The 17,290-nt window shown below is 48.1% G+C and overlaps 1 protein-coding gene across 4 annotated transcripts in view; it reads right to left on the bottom strand.

Moving 5' to 3' along the window:
• The window catches only part of LOC144951490 (cyclic AMP-dependent transcription factor ATF-7-like), a 102,326-nt gene extending 86,993 nt beyond the window's left edge, over positions 1 to 15,333 (bottom strand). For 3 of the 4 annotated variants that reach the window (XM_078881804.1, XM_078881806.1, XM_078881807.1), the window contains exon 1: positions 15,267 to 15,333. The gene's annotated coding sequence lies outside the window, so the exon portion shown is untranslated. The remainder of the gene's footprint in view (positions 1 to 15,266) is intronic. The other variant, XM_078881805.1, reaches the window with a different exon arrangement.
• Between the last annotated feature and the right edge of the window lie 1,957 nt (positions 15,334 to 17,290).

Raw genomic sequence — 17,290 nt, 5'->3', positions numbered from 1 at the left:
CCCCGCCGCCCGTTTTGTTGCAATCTGCGAGCATCGTGAGCAAACGGCGGTATCGCGCTCCGCATTTGGGTCGTCCTCCGCAATTCGACGGCCGAAGTGAAAACCGCAAATTGTTCTCTAAGGGGTGGGGGCCAATGGCGACAGAGCCGACGGACCTCAAGGTGTTCCCGGTAGAAAGGACAAAATTAAGTTTCGGCGCACCCTTACACGGGTTCAATATTGAACTTAGAACATCTCTCGACCGACACAGCTGCGGCGTTCATGATTACAAGGTCACGGATGCAACTCTCTCCGCCAAGCAATCTTCCACACGATTAACACAGACGGGCCATTGCTACACCACAATGTGGCTGGAAAACAAGTCAACAAAACAGATTTTGAAACGAGAGAAGAAGAGGGTGAGAGATCCTGAGAACTGGCTTGACCAACGATTTAACCCTTCCGTCGTCTTGAGCAGGCACCGTGCTGCCTGCTCAAGACGTCTCGAAACAGCCCATTGCCAAGCAGCAGCGTGCACGACATTCTCTGGCACGTGTCGTGATGGCTACTGCAAGATCTGAGCAGGTCCGTTCAGCAGTATTGGCTTCCATTTGCCGAATAAATAGATTATAAGACACTCTTAGGTTTTTTCGGTAAAGTCACCATGTAGGTAAAAAATTAAATTGAAAGTTAATAAAAGTAATAATGGAAATAAAATAAAATAATAAATCACGACGTTTCGGAGGCAACACAAGTCTCCATCATCAGGTGGGACCGTCACAGCTAAAATTACTGCATCAAGAGCTATGACGGTCCCACCTGATGACGGAGACTTGTGTTGCCTCCGAAACGTCGTGATTTATTATTTTATTTTCATTATTACTTTTATTAATTTTACATTTTATTTTTTACCTACATGGTGACTTTACCGAAAAAACCTAAGAGTGTGAATCCTTGCAGTCACGAAAGCTTCAAATCTAGATTATAAGATCTCACTCGTTACACACAAAGTGCTTGCCACAAATGAACCACAATACCTTGCTAATCTCGTGGAAGAAGCGGGCATCCTATAGCACAAGCGGCTTTTGGCTGCGAGCCATCGAACAAAGGAGGTGGTCACCGCATCGCGCGCTTTCATAGGCCGTCTGGAACGCACTTCCCTCAAATATTAAGAAGCCACTTGGGAGCAATGCACTTTTAAATCGTCGAGATTGAAAACTCGTTTTTTACAACTGCTTCTTGCGCGTTTAGTTTGGTGTCCTTCCCGTGCACCTCCAGTTAGCAAGGTCGGCTACTCACGGTGCGAAAGAAGTTCAACACAAATAAATATGAATATGGGTTCATATTATTGGGTTTTTTCGGTAAAGTCACGTAGGTGAAAAATTAAAATTAATAAAAGTAAAATTAAAATAAAATAAAAATCACGACGTTTCGGAGGCAACACAAGCCTCCGTCTTCAAGTGGAACCGTCACAGCACATTTGCTGTATCAAGTAAATATTTTACTTTTATTAATTTAAATTTTTTACCTACATGACTTTACCGAAAAAACCCAAGAAAGCTTCAAATCTAGAATGAATATGGGTCTCTATGGGTTTCTGTGGGTCTATGTGGATCTCAGTGGGCCTCTATGGATCTATACGAGTCTTTGGATCTCTGTTGGTCTCTGTGGGTCTCTCCCTTCCGATGTTAGGAAGCCACTGGGAGCCACGCACTTAAAAATCATCGACATTGACAAACTCGTTTCTTTACAACTGCGTCTTGTAAAATTTCGATTTAAAGCTTTCGTGACTGCAGGGATTCATCTTCTTGGTTCTTTCGGTAAAGTCACGTAGAAGGGAAATAATAAAAATAAAACATAATAAAATAATTCTCACGAAGCTTGGTGGTGTTTCATTCTTCACCTGAGGACGGCTGCTTGCGTTGTAGCCGAAACGTCGTGAGAATTATTGAATGTTTTATTTTATTATTTTATTATTTCCCTTCTACGTGACTTTACCGAAAGAACCAAGAAGATGCGTCTTGTGCGTTTACTTTGTTGTCCTTCTCCTGCACCTCCGATTAGCGCGGCCGGCTACGTACGGTGGCGCGAAAAAATTTCACGCGCACGCACGCACGCATGCACCTGGCTACGTACGCGGCAAAAGCGCGGCACGAGAGCACGCGTCGATCGTCCTGTACACTGAGGCCTCATTGCTTGGGGACCCCGTTGGTGGTTCTCCGAGTTGCCCAGGCCAGGCCATGAATGCCCCCCAGTCAAGCGCAAGAGAGAGAAAAAAAAAACTTCGCATTAAAAAAAAAGGGGGAGGGGGCATTTCTCCGCTAATTATTTTGCGCCACGGAGATTATCTTCAAAACAACTGCCGGGCGCCTAAGTTTACGTGGAACGCAGGACGGGCGCAAAAATGCGCTCCCCAAATGAATCAAACCGAATTCCTCACTGGACGTGTCCAGGTAGGCAGAGGTAGGTGGTGCGTGGACGTCGTGAGCCACACCCCGCGTAGCGACGGGCATACTGGATGTGGTGTGCCAGATGTGGAAATGTTTTCCTGGTCACAGGCCAGGATTGTTCCAGATGAAATTAATCCCCGTTTCCCCACCCCACTTTAGGTCAAGGTGCAGCCCTGCAAATTGTTGCTCTCGCCAATGCTGGCGGATGAGCCTCCCACTAAATGAAATCTCGGAAGAAAAGGGGGGGGGGATTGGTACCTAACACTTTACCCAAACTACACACGAACTGCCGATTGCGAGTAGCTGTGGTCGTACCCTTTAATCTGTACCCGTTGCACACTGCAGGGTAGACAAGGAACAGGGACGTGATTTAAGAAACTTGCCCAACGTTAGTTGACACATCGATCGCGGTGGCTAGGAGATGTTAATTCCCTCGCCTGGTATGCAGGAGGTCGTGGGTTCGATTTCCACGCGGACGCCTGCTGCTGTATATTTGGAGTTTGCGTGTCTCTCTCATCATCATCACGGTGGCTAGGAGATGTTAACTACCTCGCCTGGTCTATAGGAGGTCGTGGGTTCGATTTCCACGCCGACGCCTGCTGTATATTTGGAGTTTGCGTGTCTCTCTCATCATCATCACGGTGGCTAGGAGATGTTAATTCCCTCTCCTGGTACGCAGGAGGTCGTGGGTTCGATTTCCACGCCGACGCCTGCTGCTGTATATTTGGAGTTTGCGTGTCTCTCTCATCATCATCACGGTGGCTAGGAGATGTTAACTACCTCGCCTGGTGTGCAGGAGATCGTGGGTTCGATCACCAACCCTGACGCTTGCTGTTGTATATTTGGAGTTTGCGTGTCTCTCTCATCATCATCATCACGGTGGCTAGGAGATGTTAACTACCTCGCCTGGTATGCAGGAGGTCGTGGGTTCGATTTCGACGCCGACGCCTGCTGCTGTATATTTGGAGTTTGCGGTGTCTCTCGCTCTCCGTGGTCGCATGGATTTTTCTCCGGGTCCTCCGGTTTTTCCTTCCACATTTAGAATCAACATCACCACGCGCTTCGAGTAATTTTACCGCTTTAAATGTCCACGTGACGATGATGATGATGATGATAAGCCCACTTCACTGGGCTCTCATCTGTGGCCAGGTCGCTTCTGAAAAACGCCTACGTACGCTCAGTGGGGGCCTTCCCCGGTTAAGTAAAAAAAAATGTTTTTAGTTTAGAATCGAAATGGCAACCTCTGGCTTGCCAAGAGGCTCAGCGGTAGAGCGAGCTGCTCCCAATCGCAAGATTGTGAGTTCAAATTCTGGTTGGGGGGAGGGGTAGGAAGGTAATGGTTGACTCAGCCCATCATCCTGCCGGGATCGGTTAAAGCAGTACCGCTTTGTGGGGAGGTCAAGGATATGCATAGACCGGCCCCGGTCATGGGAATGTGGAATTTCCACCACTAGCTCTGGTCTGTGAACAGGGGATGAGGGCTCATTCGAGCGTCGTAGAGTCGCATTTTAAAGTCACGGGCCGTGGTGTGAACTGAGGATGCAACGGCGATGGAGAAGGGCCGTTGCCCGAAACAACGCCTCTCTGTATGCCGATGCGCCGTTTTGTGCAGCTTTGAATCAAAGAGAGACGCAATCACGGGACTGTTAGACACAACCAAAAATAAAACGATATTCTTGGTTCTGTCGGTAAAGTCGCGTAGATAGAAAATAAAAAATAATAAAATGTCATAAAAAGAATACATTGAAAATAATAAAAGCAAAAAAACCCACGAAGTTTCGATCGCAACACAAGCGGTGATGAAGACCGCTTCATGTGTTGCGATCGAAACGTCGTGGTTTTTTGGCTTTTATTATTTTCAATTCATGATTTTTATTTTGAATTTTTCTGAAAATGTTATTCTTTTTCATTTCTATCTACGTGACTTTACCGAAAGAACCAAGAATATGAATTCCTGCAGCCACGAAAGTTTTAAGTCGAAACAAAAAAAACTCCGCAGACAAACGCAAATCGGCTCCACAGCCAAACGCGATCCACCCCTGCAACAACCAACAATAACCAAACACTCCGCAGACGAACGCAAATCCATCACCGCAAAAGCCCGACAGCGGCTTTTCCTGCCGCCGCCTCTCTGCCTCCCTGCTGCAAATCTCCTCGGCCGCAAGCGGCGAGGGCCACTTCAGGAAAAAACCGCGACCCGAAAAAAAACCACACAGGCAGCAGCAGCAGCAGCGAGGGGCCAAGCGGGGATACTCGGGGGCAGTCTGGGACAGCCGCGGCTGAATGCCGGACTGCCGGGTTGCGTTTGGGGGCAATGGGGGCGGTGGGTGTGGAAAGTGAAATTGGTTGTTGGTGGGGTAGTGGGGGGGGCAGGGCAGGGGGGGGCCGAGGAAGGGGTGGATGAGTGGCGGTGTAGGCGGCCGATGGTGGTTGGTGGTGGGTAGGTTGGTGGTGGTGGTGGTGTGTAGCGGTAGGAGTGTAGCGGTTAGCGCGCTGTGCGCACGGAGGGGGGGTAGCATTCGCGGTGAGTACGCTGCGATAAGAACCTGGCGAGCCGAGTTCGATTCTTACTCACAACCAACAACAGTGGCGAATGTTTCAATCAGTCATGGGCTTCCTCTAGGTCGCCTCAGCCTAAACGAGTACCTGGTGGGGTGTGTGAACATCGCCACTGGGGAGACAAAGGCGGGAGTGGTGCTGGCCTCCCACCCCCCTTCGTGTTCCGTGCCGGCCTTCATAGGTGCCGGCCTTCATAGGTGCCGGCCTTCATAGGTGCCGGCCTTCATAGGTGCCGGCCTTCATAGGTGCCGGCCTTCATAGGTGCCGGCCTTCATAGGTGCCGGCCTTCATAGGTGCCGGCCTTCATAGGTGCCGGCCTTCATAGGTGCCGGCCTTCATAGGTGCCGGCCTTCATAGGTGCCGGCCTTCATAGGTGCCGGCCTTCATAGGTGCCGGCCTTCATAGGTGCCGGCCTTCATAGGTGCCGGCCTACATAGGTGCCGGCCTTCATAGGTGCCGGCCTTCATATGTGCCGGCCTTCATATGTGCCGGCCTTCATAGGTGCCGGCCTTCATAGGTGCCGGCCTTCATAGGTGCCGGCCTTCATAGGTGCCGGCCTTCATAGGTGCCGGCCTTCATAGGTGCCGGCCTTCATAGGTGCCGGCCTTCATAGGTGCCGGCCTTCATAGGTGCCGGCCTTCATAGGTGCCGGCCTACATAGGTGCCGGCCTTCATAGGTGCCGGCCTTCATAGGTGCCGGCCTTCATAGGTGCCGGCCTACATAGGTGCCGGCCTTCATAGGTGCCGGCCTTCATAGGTGCCGGCCTTCATAGGTGCCGGCCTTCATAGGTGCCGGCCTACATAGGTGCCGGCCTTCATAGGTGCCGGCCTTCATAGGTGCTCGCTAACAGCGCGCGAAACAACCGCTCGCTCAAAGTGATAAGAAATAATTCATAGAAGATCGTTGTTTGTTATTTACTTTGACTCACGCGTATAGCCAGACTTATTAAGACTCTTCTCATACTATGTGACGACTCAATTCGGCAGCCCCTGAATAATTCCACACACCTTCTTGGTTCTTTCGGTACGGCTGCTTGCGTTGTGGCCGAAACGTCGTAAGAATGATTTTATTGTTTTATTTTTATAATTTTATTATTTCCATTCTACGTGACTTTACCGAAAGAACCAAGAAGATGAATCCCTGCAGTCACGAAAGCTTTAAATTGAAATTCCACACACCTATAGGCTGACCATCGCGGTGCACGGCACGAAATAAAAACCAGTGTACTTTCGTAGAGTTCTACAGGAATGCAATAAAGAACCGGACTTTACATAGAGACCCACAGACTTGCATAAAGATCCATGCACTCATAAAAAAGACGTAAGTAATATTTAAAAATACTTTTAAAAAAACACGCTTCAATGAAATGTACCATACTCGTAATGGCAAAACTCCACGACTCCAGGAAGTGGCCCCGAAGCTTGCCACAACGTAAGGGAGCCGTGGTGATTTACAGTCAACGTCAGTTGAGCGTGGACAATTAGACCCAAGCCGAAATATAACATAAAAAAAGATCTTTTAAAATATTTTTTTTATTTTTAATGATAAAATGTAGTAGTCACCAGTATGACATAAGTATACCAAGTATGCAGTCGATACCACATTGGGAAGTGGGTTAAAATTGAGTTGCAAGATTTGAGGATACGACAACAGACAGAGTGAGTTTCTCAAAAGCGTGTAAAAGAATGTTTAAAAAAATATGTTTTAGATTTTTTATGATAGAATATAGTATTGTCATCAGTATGACATAAGTATACCAAGTTTGCAGTCCATAGCACATTGGGAATACGGTTGAAATTGAGTTACAAGATTTTAGAATACGACAACACACAGAGTAAGTTAAATAAAAGCGTGTAAAATGTAAAAAAATAACATGTTTTGGATGTTTTTATGATAGAATGTAATCTTGTCATCAGTACGACACAAGTATACCAAGTTTGCAGTCGATAGCACATTGAGAATACGGTTGAAATTCGATTTACAAGATTTTTGGAGGGTATAACAGACCGCGTGAGTTAAATAAAAGCGTGTAATAACAACAAAAACCGGCAAAAAACTCGCAGACGTACACGAACACCCACATCCGACCCGGCATCGTGATTGTGTGCATGCGTACTCGAAGGCTACTGGACATCTGTCAAAAGAAGAGCTTCACGGCTCATCGGATTTCTCCAGGATAAATACAGATTCATTAGACTAACTCTTGCACAAGGAGCCACACTTACAAGAGACCTACGAAACTTATAAACATTACAACAAACCTCGGCGCACGCTGGTCAACAACACAGCCTTGAAAAGGAGGGGAAAAAAATATATCATTGGCAAAGTTTCAGGCAGTTATTCTATTTTATTATTGCGTAAGCCAATACTGTATGTTCAGGAGTTAAATGCCAATGTCTGTCAGCCAAGAGAGGGCTCAACAGAGAGAGTGGGGTTTTGCTGCTTACTCTTTGATTCTTTCGGTAAAGTCACGTATAAAGATAAAATAGTAAATTAAATACTGGTTCTGTGGTTCTGTGTTTTGTCTCTCTCTCACATTTAGCATTCTCAGGAAGAACGTAATCAACCAGGTAGGGTGTTTGACTGTTATGTTATCCGACTCTCTGTTGTATTACATTACATTTCTAAGCATACTAGATTTGTGTTTCTATTTCATTTATACCTGATGACGATTGCTTGTGTTGCAATCGAAACGTCGTATGCTAGTATTTAATTTATTATTTTCTCTTTATACCTGACTTTACCGAAAGAACCAAAGAGTCATTCCTGCAGTCACGAAAGCTCCAAATTAAGTTTTGCTGCTTCTCATCCTCCTCCATTGAAGAAAGCGCAGACTGCAGCCGTCGTTTCGGGCAATGGCTCTTCTGCAGAGCACGTGGTATAGAGATGGCAGAGATGATCGGAGCATTAGACCGTGGGGTCCCGATACGAATTAACACATTTTAATGTTTCCTCGTGACGAGTTGCGTTCAATTTGCACGTGAATAGTTACCACCAATAGCAGCTGTATAGAGGGACGAACGGACGGACACTTCAATCGCCAAAAATGTACGAGCGCGCAAACTCGTTTGTATTTAGAGTTCAATGAGAAAGCGTTGCTGACACGTCGCGTCGCGTTACCGTGTCCGCATCTTATCAAGGTGAGGCTCAATGTCTCCTTAGTGACCTCATCCTGAGCCTCACTTATCATCTGAAGAGGATCGCCGAGACATCGAAGGAGACTCGTGAGCTTAAAGACAAAAACGAGACTTGCACGGAGAACAACAGTGGGCGTTGGAGACCCTGGATTTCAATGGGTACAGCGATACAACAAAAACAATACAAATAACGAACAACCATTCGAATGCACAACACGTACAGCATTGTAAACGGCAGAGGTGGCGCGGTGGTTAGCGCACTACGCGACCTGAGTTTGATCCTCCGACGAACTACGAAAACAAACTTTTGTTTTATTTTAGCAGGTAAGGTCCACTCAGCTGCATAGCTCTTTTTCATCAGAAGCGACCTGGCAATCACAAATGATAGCTCAACGAAGTGGCCTATCGTCACGTGGACACACATAGCAGTAGCGAAAAAAGCATGTTGATCCTGAATGTGGAGGGAAAAGCCGGAGGACCCGGAGAAAAATCCACGCGACCACGGGGAGACCATGCCAACTCCAAATATACAGCAGCAGGCACCAAGGTAGGGATTGAACCCACGACCCCCTGTATACCAGGCGAGGTAGTTAACATCTCCTAGCCCCCGTGATGATGAGAGAGAGAGAGACACGCCAACTCCAAATATACAGCAGCAGGCACCAAGGTAGGGATCGAACCCACGACCCCCTGTATACCAGGCGAGGTAGTTAACATCTCCTAGCCACCGTGATGATGATGATAGAGACACGCAAACTCCAAATATACAGCAGGCACCAAGGTCGGGATCAAACCCACGACCTCCTGTACACCAGGCGAGGTAGTTAACATCTCCTAGCCACCGTGATGATGATGAGAGAGAGACACGCAAACTACAAATATACAGCAGCAGGCGTCAGGGTTTGTATCGAACCCACGACCCCCTGTATACCAGGCGAGGTAGTTAACATCTCCTAGCCACCGTGGTACACAGAACCTGGTCATCATCCCACCCCCTCCCCCCTTGACCAACTAGCACTGGCTAACACGGTGAAGTATGGTCAAACAATCCCCATGATGACCGCCGACAGCGAGGGGAGGGCCTTTGTCCAGCGATGTGTTCACGAAGGGCTGGGCATTGCATCGTTACGGTAGATAAAACGAGGCTAAAAATAGGTTTGGAGAGAACTCAAGAGGTATGAGACAGAGTTAATGATACTCCTAAAACACCGGGAGTGACAAAGCGGAGTCTGAAGATAAGCGAATACAATCGGCAAGTCAAACCGATTATTGTGATGGTGGTTTTGATGATGATAACGCTGATAATATAATCAATAGTCACGTAGAAGGGAAGTAATAAAGTAATAAAAATAAAACATAATAAAATAATTCTCACGACGTTTCGGCCACAACGCAAGCAGTCGTCCTCATCTGAAACGTCGTGAGAATTATTTTATTATGTTTTATTTTTATTATTTTATTACTTCCCTTCTAAGTGACTTTACCGAAAGAACCAAGAAGATGGTGGTGGTTGTTTCAATGGTTAGGATGATGTTGCAAATGATGGTGGTGATATTAATGGTTTATGATGGCGTGATAAGTGATGGTGGTGTTATTGGTTATGACGACCATGCGGGTGACGGTGTCAACGATGGTGACAATAATGATGGTGGTGGTTGTTTCAATGGTTAGGATGATGGTGCAAATGATGGTGGTGATATTAATGGTTTATGATGGCGTGATAAGTGATGGTGGTGTTATTGGTTATGATGACCATGCGGGTGACGGTGTCAATGATGGTGACAATAATGATGGTGGTGGTGGTTGTTTCAATGGTTAGGATGATGGTGCAACTGATGGTGGTGATATTAATGGTTTATGATGGCGTGATAAGTGATGGTGGTGTTATTGGTTACGATGATCATGACGACAGTGCGATGATGCTGACGGTGGCGTTAATGCTTCGAAGGAGACAGCGATGTTGCTTACAGTGTTAACGAGATGACAAGTCGGTGGTGATGATGGTGATAGTAGTGCTAAGAAGTGGCGATTTCACATTGGTCATTATTCCCAAGGTGGTCTGGATAATGGTGGTAATGATGACAATGTAGGCGGCGGTGGTGACAAGTGGTGATAGTGATAACGGTAATAGTTTTTTTTTTGGTTAGATCGCGTCAATTACAGTTTCCTTACACGATCTAACCCCAAAAACCTGTATTATGGATGACATTGGTCACGAAAGTCTTCTTGGTTCTTTCGGTAAAGTCACGTAGAAGGGACTTTACCGAACAAACCAAGAAGATGAATCCCTGCAGTCACGAAAGCTTTAAATCGAAATGGTCACAAAAGCCTACGCGTTGAACTTCAAGTGATAACGGTGTTGATGATCATGGCGTTGAGGAAGTGAGTGGCGGCAAAGTGGTTAGCACAATGCGCCGAGTTGTTCACCGAAACTGGTTCCATAGCTGCCCCCGCCCCGTCACCAAACCGCACTGACCAGATTGGTGAAGTATGGACGAACCGACCCCACAACTGACACGTCATGGGGAGGTCTTCATACAGCACTGGATTGACAGAGAGTGCTGTAAAGTAAAATCAGTGTTGATGATGATGGTGATAGCGGTGCTAATGATAATTGGATTTTTACCCTTCTATCTGGCAACAAAACCGACACCTTTTTTTATAATGATCATTATCAGAGTTATGTTTTTGTTTGCATTATGACTGCAGGTATTGTGGTCTATGCAAACATGACTCCTTGTAAAAAAAGGTGTCAGTTTTGTTGCCAGATAGAAGGGTAAAAAACCAATTATCATAAACTATTTTTATTTTACCAGGTAAAGCCCACCGAGCTATTAGCTTGCTTTCAGAATCGGCCTGGTCACAAATGATAAGTCACCAAAGTGGCGGATTGTCACGTTCACATTTACGGCAGCCAAATAATCCACAACATCCAAAACGCACATCGATTGCAAACGCGGAGGGAAAACCGGAGGACCCGGCGAGAAAGAAAAATCCACGCGACCACGGGGAGAGAGAGAGAGAGGACAAGCAGACTCCAAATCTACACCAGGCGTCAAACGTGTTGAAAAGTGAGAATGCCCACGCTTCAACCCACCATACGCTTGACCCGCCAATCAACTGTGGTGAAACCATTTCGACTGTTGAGTTGGTGGTGATGGTGGTGATGGGAGGTGGGTGTGGGTGGAATTGCAGAATCTCGCTCCATTGTTTCAACTTCCGCGCTTGGAGTTGAGAAATGGGCATCGGACGATCGACGTGCGGTTTGCAAGTCCAGTGTGCTCACGATCACTACACGATGGGGCTCCCAAACGATAAGGGTGCGATAGTGCGTATGATGACAGTGGTGGTAATGATAATGAACTAATGATGACGATAACAATGACCAATGACGGGCGGTCAAGCCAAGGAGGGGTGTGGGATTGATAATTGTTTTTTTTACCCTTTTATCTGGCAACAAAACTGACACCTTTTTTACAAGGAGTCATGTTTGCATAGACCACAATACCTGCAGTCGGAATGCAAACAAAAAACACAACTCTGATAATGTATGCACTGTCCTTGAAGTTGATTGGTCCACACCCGAGACAGCTTTCCTTAGAGCCTAGTCTCACATGGTGTTGAACCAGATGACATTATCAGAGTTGTTTTTTGTTTGCATTCCGACTGCAGGTATTGTGGTCAATGCAAACATGACTCCTTGTTAAAAAAGGTGTCAGTTTTGTTGCCAGATAAAAGGGTAAAAAAACAATTATCATATTTTGCTACTGGCAAAGGAGGTTCCAATGGTGGGTGTGGGATTATCGATTTTAATAAAGAGACTTGCCTTTTCTCCCCCACTATTTTCTTCAGAATCCTGCCTTATCCAGCAGTGGATTTGACCTGTACGTGTGCATCTTCGTTGCCTTCAATGTGCCTCACCACCTCAACATCTGCCTAACTGAATGCTCGCCTGCCTTACAATGTACAAGCGCCATTCGCCACTAAGTGGCGGTGTCGTCAGCACGGCGCTTGTGCCAGGCTAGGTGCACGTTGAGGCCACGTGAAGTGTCGAACGCCCGGCGGCAGGAAGTGACGGGGCAGACCCAGCAGGTGCCACGGGTCGACTGAGATGACCGGTAGATGCACCACCAGCTGTACCCTCTACTGTGCCAGGCTAGGTGCAACAGGAGGTCACGGGACAGACCCAGCAGGTGCCATGGGTCGACTGAGATGACCGGTAGATGCACCACCAGCTCTACCCTCTACTGTGCCAGGCTAGGTGCAGCAGGAGGTCACGGGGCAGACCCAGCAGGTGCCACGGGTCGACTGACTGAGATGACTGGCTGAAGCACCACTAGCTGTACCCTCTACTGTGCCAGGCTAGGTGCAGCAGGAGGTCACGGGTCGACTGAGATGACCGGCCGAAGCACCACCTGTGCCCCCTACAATGTACAAAGACAAAGATCCCCCGTGTAGCCTTAACAGACTGTAGGGGCAAGTGCTGTTAGCGAGTAGCACCTATGAAGGCCGGCACGGCACACGAGGTGGGTGGGTGGCACAGCACCACGCCCGGCCGCCTTTGTCTCCCCAGTGACGATGTTTACTACACCGCATCGGGTATTCATTTGAGGCCGAGTCGTCCCAAGGGAGGCCCAAGACCTGGTTTAGACAATCGTCACCGATGTTGGCCGTGAGCGGTGTTCGTAGCGCAGTGCGCTAACCACTACACCACCGCTCCCCCCACATACACAGCACACAGAGAGAGAGGGGGGTGGACATTCATTGCCCACCGATTAGCGTACAGCACTTATAAACCCAGCCCGGCATGGGTTAGACTCTCGTCCACGGCTATTAGCGTATTGGTTGGTGGTGGCTTGCGATATCAGAGGCGGTGTTGGTGCACTCAAAGATTTTAAGGGAACCGATATGGTCCGGATGAAGCATTGTAGAATAATGATATGTGTACGTTCAGTAAGACTTTATATACAAAGAAAGCTTTATGAAACATCTGTACTTTTTGAAGGTGAAACCAGGTGGAGGCTTAAAGCTTTGTGCACATCTTAAGATGCAAGCCGGTCGTATAAAAAGTTCACGCTGTTAATGAAGAACATTTACACAGATGCGTCTACTACATCCCTTCACGCAAGTGCTTTATGCAAACGCACCACACACAACCGTACATAGACAAAGATCCCCCATATAGCCTTAGCAGACTGTAGGGGCAAGTGCTGTTAGCGAGCACCTATGACAACCCTAGACACACCTTTACACAACAGTTACACAACTACACACACACCTATACAGAATACTTGCACACTTACACACACACACCTGTATACAACACTTACACACACACCTACACACACACACACCTATACACAACACTTACACAATCACATACACACACCTGTATACAGCACTTACACACACACCTACACACACGTGTATACAACACTTACACACACACCTACACACACACACACACCTATACACAACACTTACACAATCACATACACACACGTGTATACAGCACTTACACACACACCTACACACACGTGTATACAGCACTTACACACACACCTACACACACGTGTATACAACACTTACACACACACCTACACACACACACACCTATACACAACACTTACACAATCACATACACACACCTGTATACAGCACTTACACACACACCTACACACACGTGTATACAACACTTACACACACACCTACACACACACACACCTATACACAACACTTACACAATCACATACACACACGTGTATACAACACTTACACACACACCTACACACACACACACCTATACACAACACTTACACAATCACATACACACACCTGTACACACCGCTTACACACACACACACCTGTACACAGCACTTACACACACACCTGTACACACCACTTACACACACACCTGTACACCACACTTACACACTTACACACACCTGTACACACCACTTACACAATCACATACACACACCTGTACACACCGCTTACACACACACACACCTGTACACAGCACTTACACACACACACCTGTACACACCACTTACACACACACCTGTACACCACACTTACACACACACAATGTACACAACACTTACACACACCTGTACACACCACTTACACACACCACTTACACAATCACACTTACACACACTTGTACACCCAACTGTATTGGCGCGTGTCAGCAAGTTTGCGAGGTACACACCGCTACGCACACGTACACACTCTACTCTACACAAGGGCGTAGACACTTGTGCACATTGTACGTGCAAGTGTACAGGTTAGTACACACGCTTACACAGTTACACACGCGTACACAATCACACACGCGTACACAAGCGTACACAGACACACACAAGTGCACACACAAGTACACAGTTATACACGTGTACACAAATACACAAGCGTACACAGGTACACTCAAGTACACACGTGTACACAAAGTACACACACGTCTACACAAGTACACGCACGTGTACACACAAGTACACGCACGTGTACACACAAGTACACGCACGTGTACACACAAGTACACGCACGTGTACACACGCCTGCACATATACAGTACTCAAAACACGTGGAGGGGTCTAGTATATACAGAATACACACGGCTAGGAATGGAGACGATCATTAAACACAAACTCTTCTTTTAAGAAGAAAAAAAACACATCGCGTAGAAAAAACTAACTAAAGAAATAATTTCCGTTATTTAAAAACAAAAATCTTAAAAGTATGAAAAAGTCACTTTACTGTAAGTGAACTTGATAGCAACGTAAAATACCAGGCAGACTTTAACACCGCGATGGGAATGTACACGTTATGAAAGTGTACTTGAAGTGTGTTAAACATGTCAATGTAATGAAGTAATATTTAATTAACAGTTACGGGGGAAAACCCCACAGGGCTAAAATTAAAATATCTCAACGGGAATAAAAAAAAATTAACTCAATCACGCGGCAATCATCGTCGCGTACAATTAAAACGACCCGCTTTCCCGGATGAAAACGTGACGTTAATTTAGTTTTAACGTACGCAATGTTTTTAAAAAACTAAAAAGCGAAAGTTTGACAAAGTTTTAAGAAGTTTAGGTCGTTTTAGTGAACTACTTTGTCGGGGCGGAGCTCTGGCGCTTACCTCCCCCGAGCGCGGCGCGGCGGCGAGTAAACACGGCGACTCGCGCGCGCGCCAACCCCTCCCCCCGCTGTACCCCGCCGCCGTGACGTCACATCCGCCCCACAGCCCCCGGCGCGCGCCAGCGACAACTTCCTGCGAAGCGAATTAATTAATACCGGTTAGGTAGGGGGGGGACCTCCTCCTGGTTTACACCAGCCCACAGGGGATTATTGTGTCCGTCCGTCCGTCGTGGAGGGAGGGGCTGGGTGGAGAGGGAGGGGCTGGGTGGGGGGGCTGGGTTGGGAGGGAGGGGCTGCGTGGGGAGGGGCTGGGTGGGAAGGGTGGGGCTGCGTGGGGAGGGGCTAGGTGGGGGGTGGGGAGGGGCTGGGTGGGGTGGGAGTGGTGGGGCTGGGTGGGGAGGGGCTGGGTGGGGGGTGGGACTGGGTGGGGAGGGGCTGCGTGGAGAGGGTGGGGAGGGGCTGGGTGGGGTGGGGCTGGGTGGGGAGGGGCTGGTCACCCCGTGGTGCCCTTATCAAACTCAACGTTTAACCTACTCACGCCGGCTTGTGCCCGCCCTCACAGTCGGGCATATTTGTGGAATACACCACGCCGCCGTTGACCCTGGCCATTGACCGAGCAACCCGACGTTCCTACCAGCTCCCTCCGCAGGAATGTGTTGAATTATCGCGGCGATTTTTTTAAAGTCAAGTCGCTTACCCCTCGGCGTGCGTTGTGTTTGTGTGTATTGTGCGTGTTGTTTTTGTGTGTTGTGTTTAATCACAGCAAGTTGGCACAGGTACGGGGGCACAGGTGGTGCATCTACCGGTCATCTCAGTCAGTCGACCCGTGGCACCTGCTGGGTCTGTCCCGTGACCTCCTGCCGGCGGGCGTTCGACACTTCACGTGGCCTTAATGTGCACCTAGCCTGGCACGAGCGCCCTGGTGACGTCACCGCCACTTCATGGCGAATGGCGGTTGTTACAAATTAAAACAGTAAACTGTATAATAGGTGACGTTTCGGGCAATGAGCCTTTTTCATAGTACATAAATTTGTCAACCAGAGAGAGCGAATCGGGTGTTGGGTAATGCCGGATGATCATTTACATTTTTTTCATCCGAATGAAGTTAAGTTGGCAGTAGCTGTTGAGTAATAGGCTAAAATATCATTCAATAACAGTAATAACGTGGAATGTGTGTGGGCGCGCGCGGAGTAGGAGAGGTCATCGTCATCAACGCCCCGCCCATCGAGCTGCGTGGGCAGCCAATCAAAGAGCGACGATATCGAGTGTGCGGGGCCCACTGCGGCGCTGGCCACGCCCACTCTTCCCAAGCGCCCAATCATAAGAGGGTGCGGCTACGGTGACGATGGTCCCGCCAAATTTGGCGGTTAAGTCCCGCCCAGATCTTACGCCCCCTTGAATGTATGCCCCACCCCTTGGGCAGGAGACTGCGTCTCAACATTCCAGCAGCATCATTCTTCACGAGCCTCCCCCAGAGGCCGATCTTGACACCGCTGGCACCAAGTCCACTCGGCTCCACATCCTCCTGTAGCGCATCTCCTCACCCTCTCTATTCAACCAAACAGCAGCTGCTTGGACATTCAGTGACTGGGAGATGTGGGCTACACGATACAGCCAAAACAAGCCTTGCCTGCCAGAGGAGCTCACACACGGATGGGACTGCGTCCAGATCTGTGGAAGGATCAGAGTTCCTCGCGCAATCCAATCTGGTTAAACCCAAGCCGGTGCAGGTGTTCCTGTAAAATGTGATTAACGTTTCACAACCATAGAAACAGGGAGGGTAGAACTTGTGGCCGAGAAGACCCGGCGCTTCGTGTGGCGCGACAGGCCAGATTGCTTCCCCGTCGCGTTGTCGCCGATGAAAAAAAAATCTTGCCGACGATCGATTTTATAAGCGAAACCTCCGCTGCCAAACAGAGCTCATCCGTAAAGCCAAAGCATGGGAAGAGCTCCCCTCCACAGCTGCCCCACCACTCCCCCTTGCCCACCGACCACACCACGCAGAACAGAGGGCGTCTGCGCACA

This window comes from Lampetra fluviatilis, chromosome 62 (genome assembly GCF_964198595.1).
Source record: "Lampetra fluviatilis chromosome 62, kcLamFluv1.1, whole genome shotgun sequence".
NCBI lineage: Eukaryota > Metazoa > Chordata > Hyperoartia > Petromyzontiformes > Petromyzontidae > Lampetra > Lampetra fluviatilis.
Note: the sequence above shows the minus strand (reverse complement) of the source record. Positions and strands in the feature narration are given on the sequence as shown.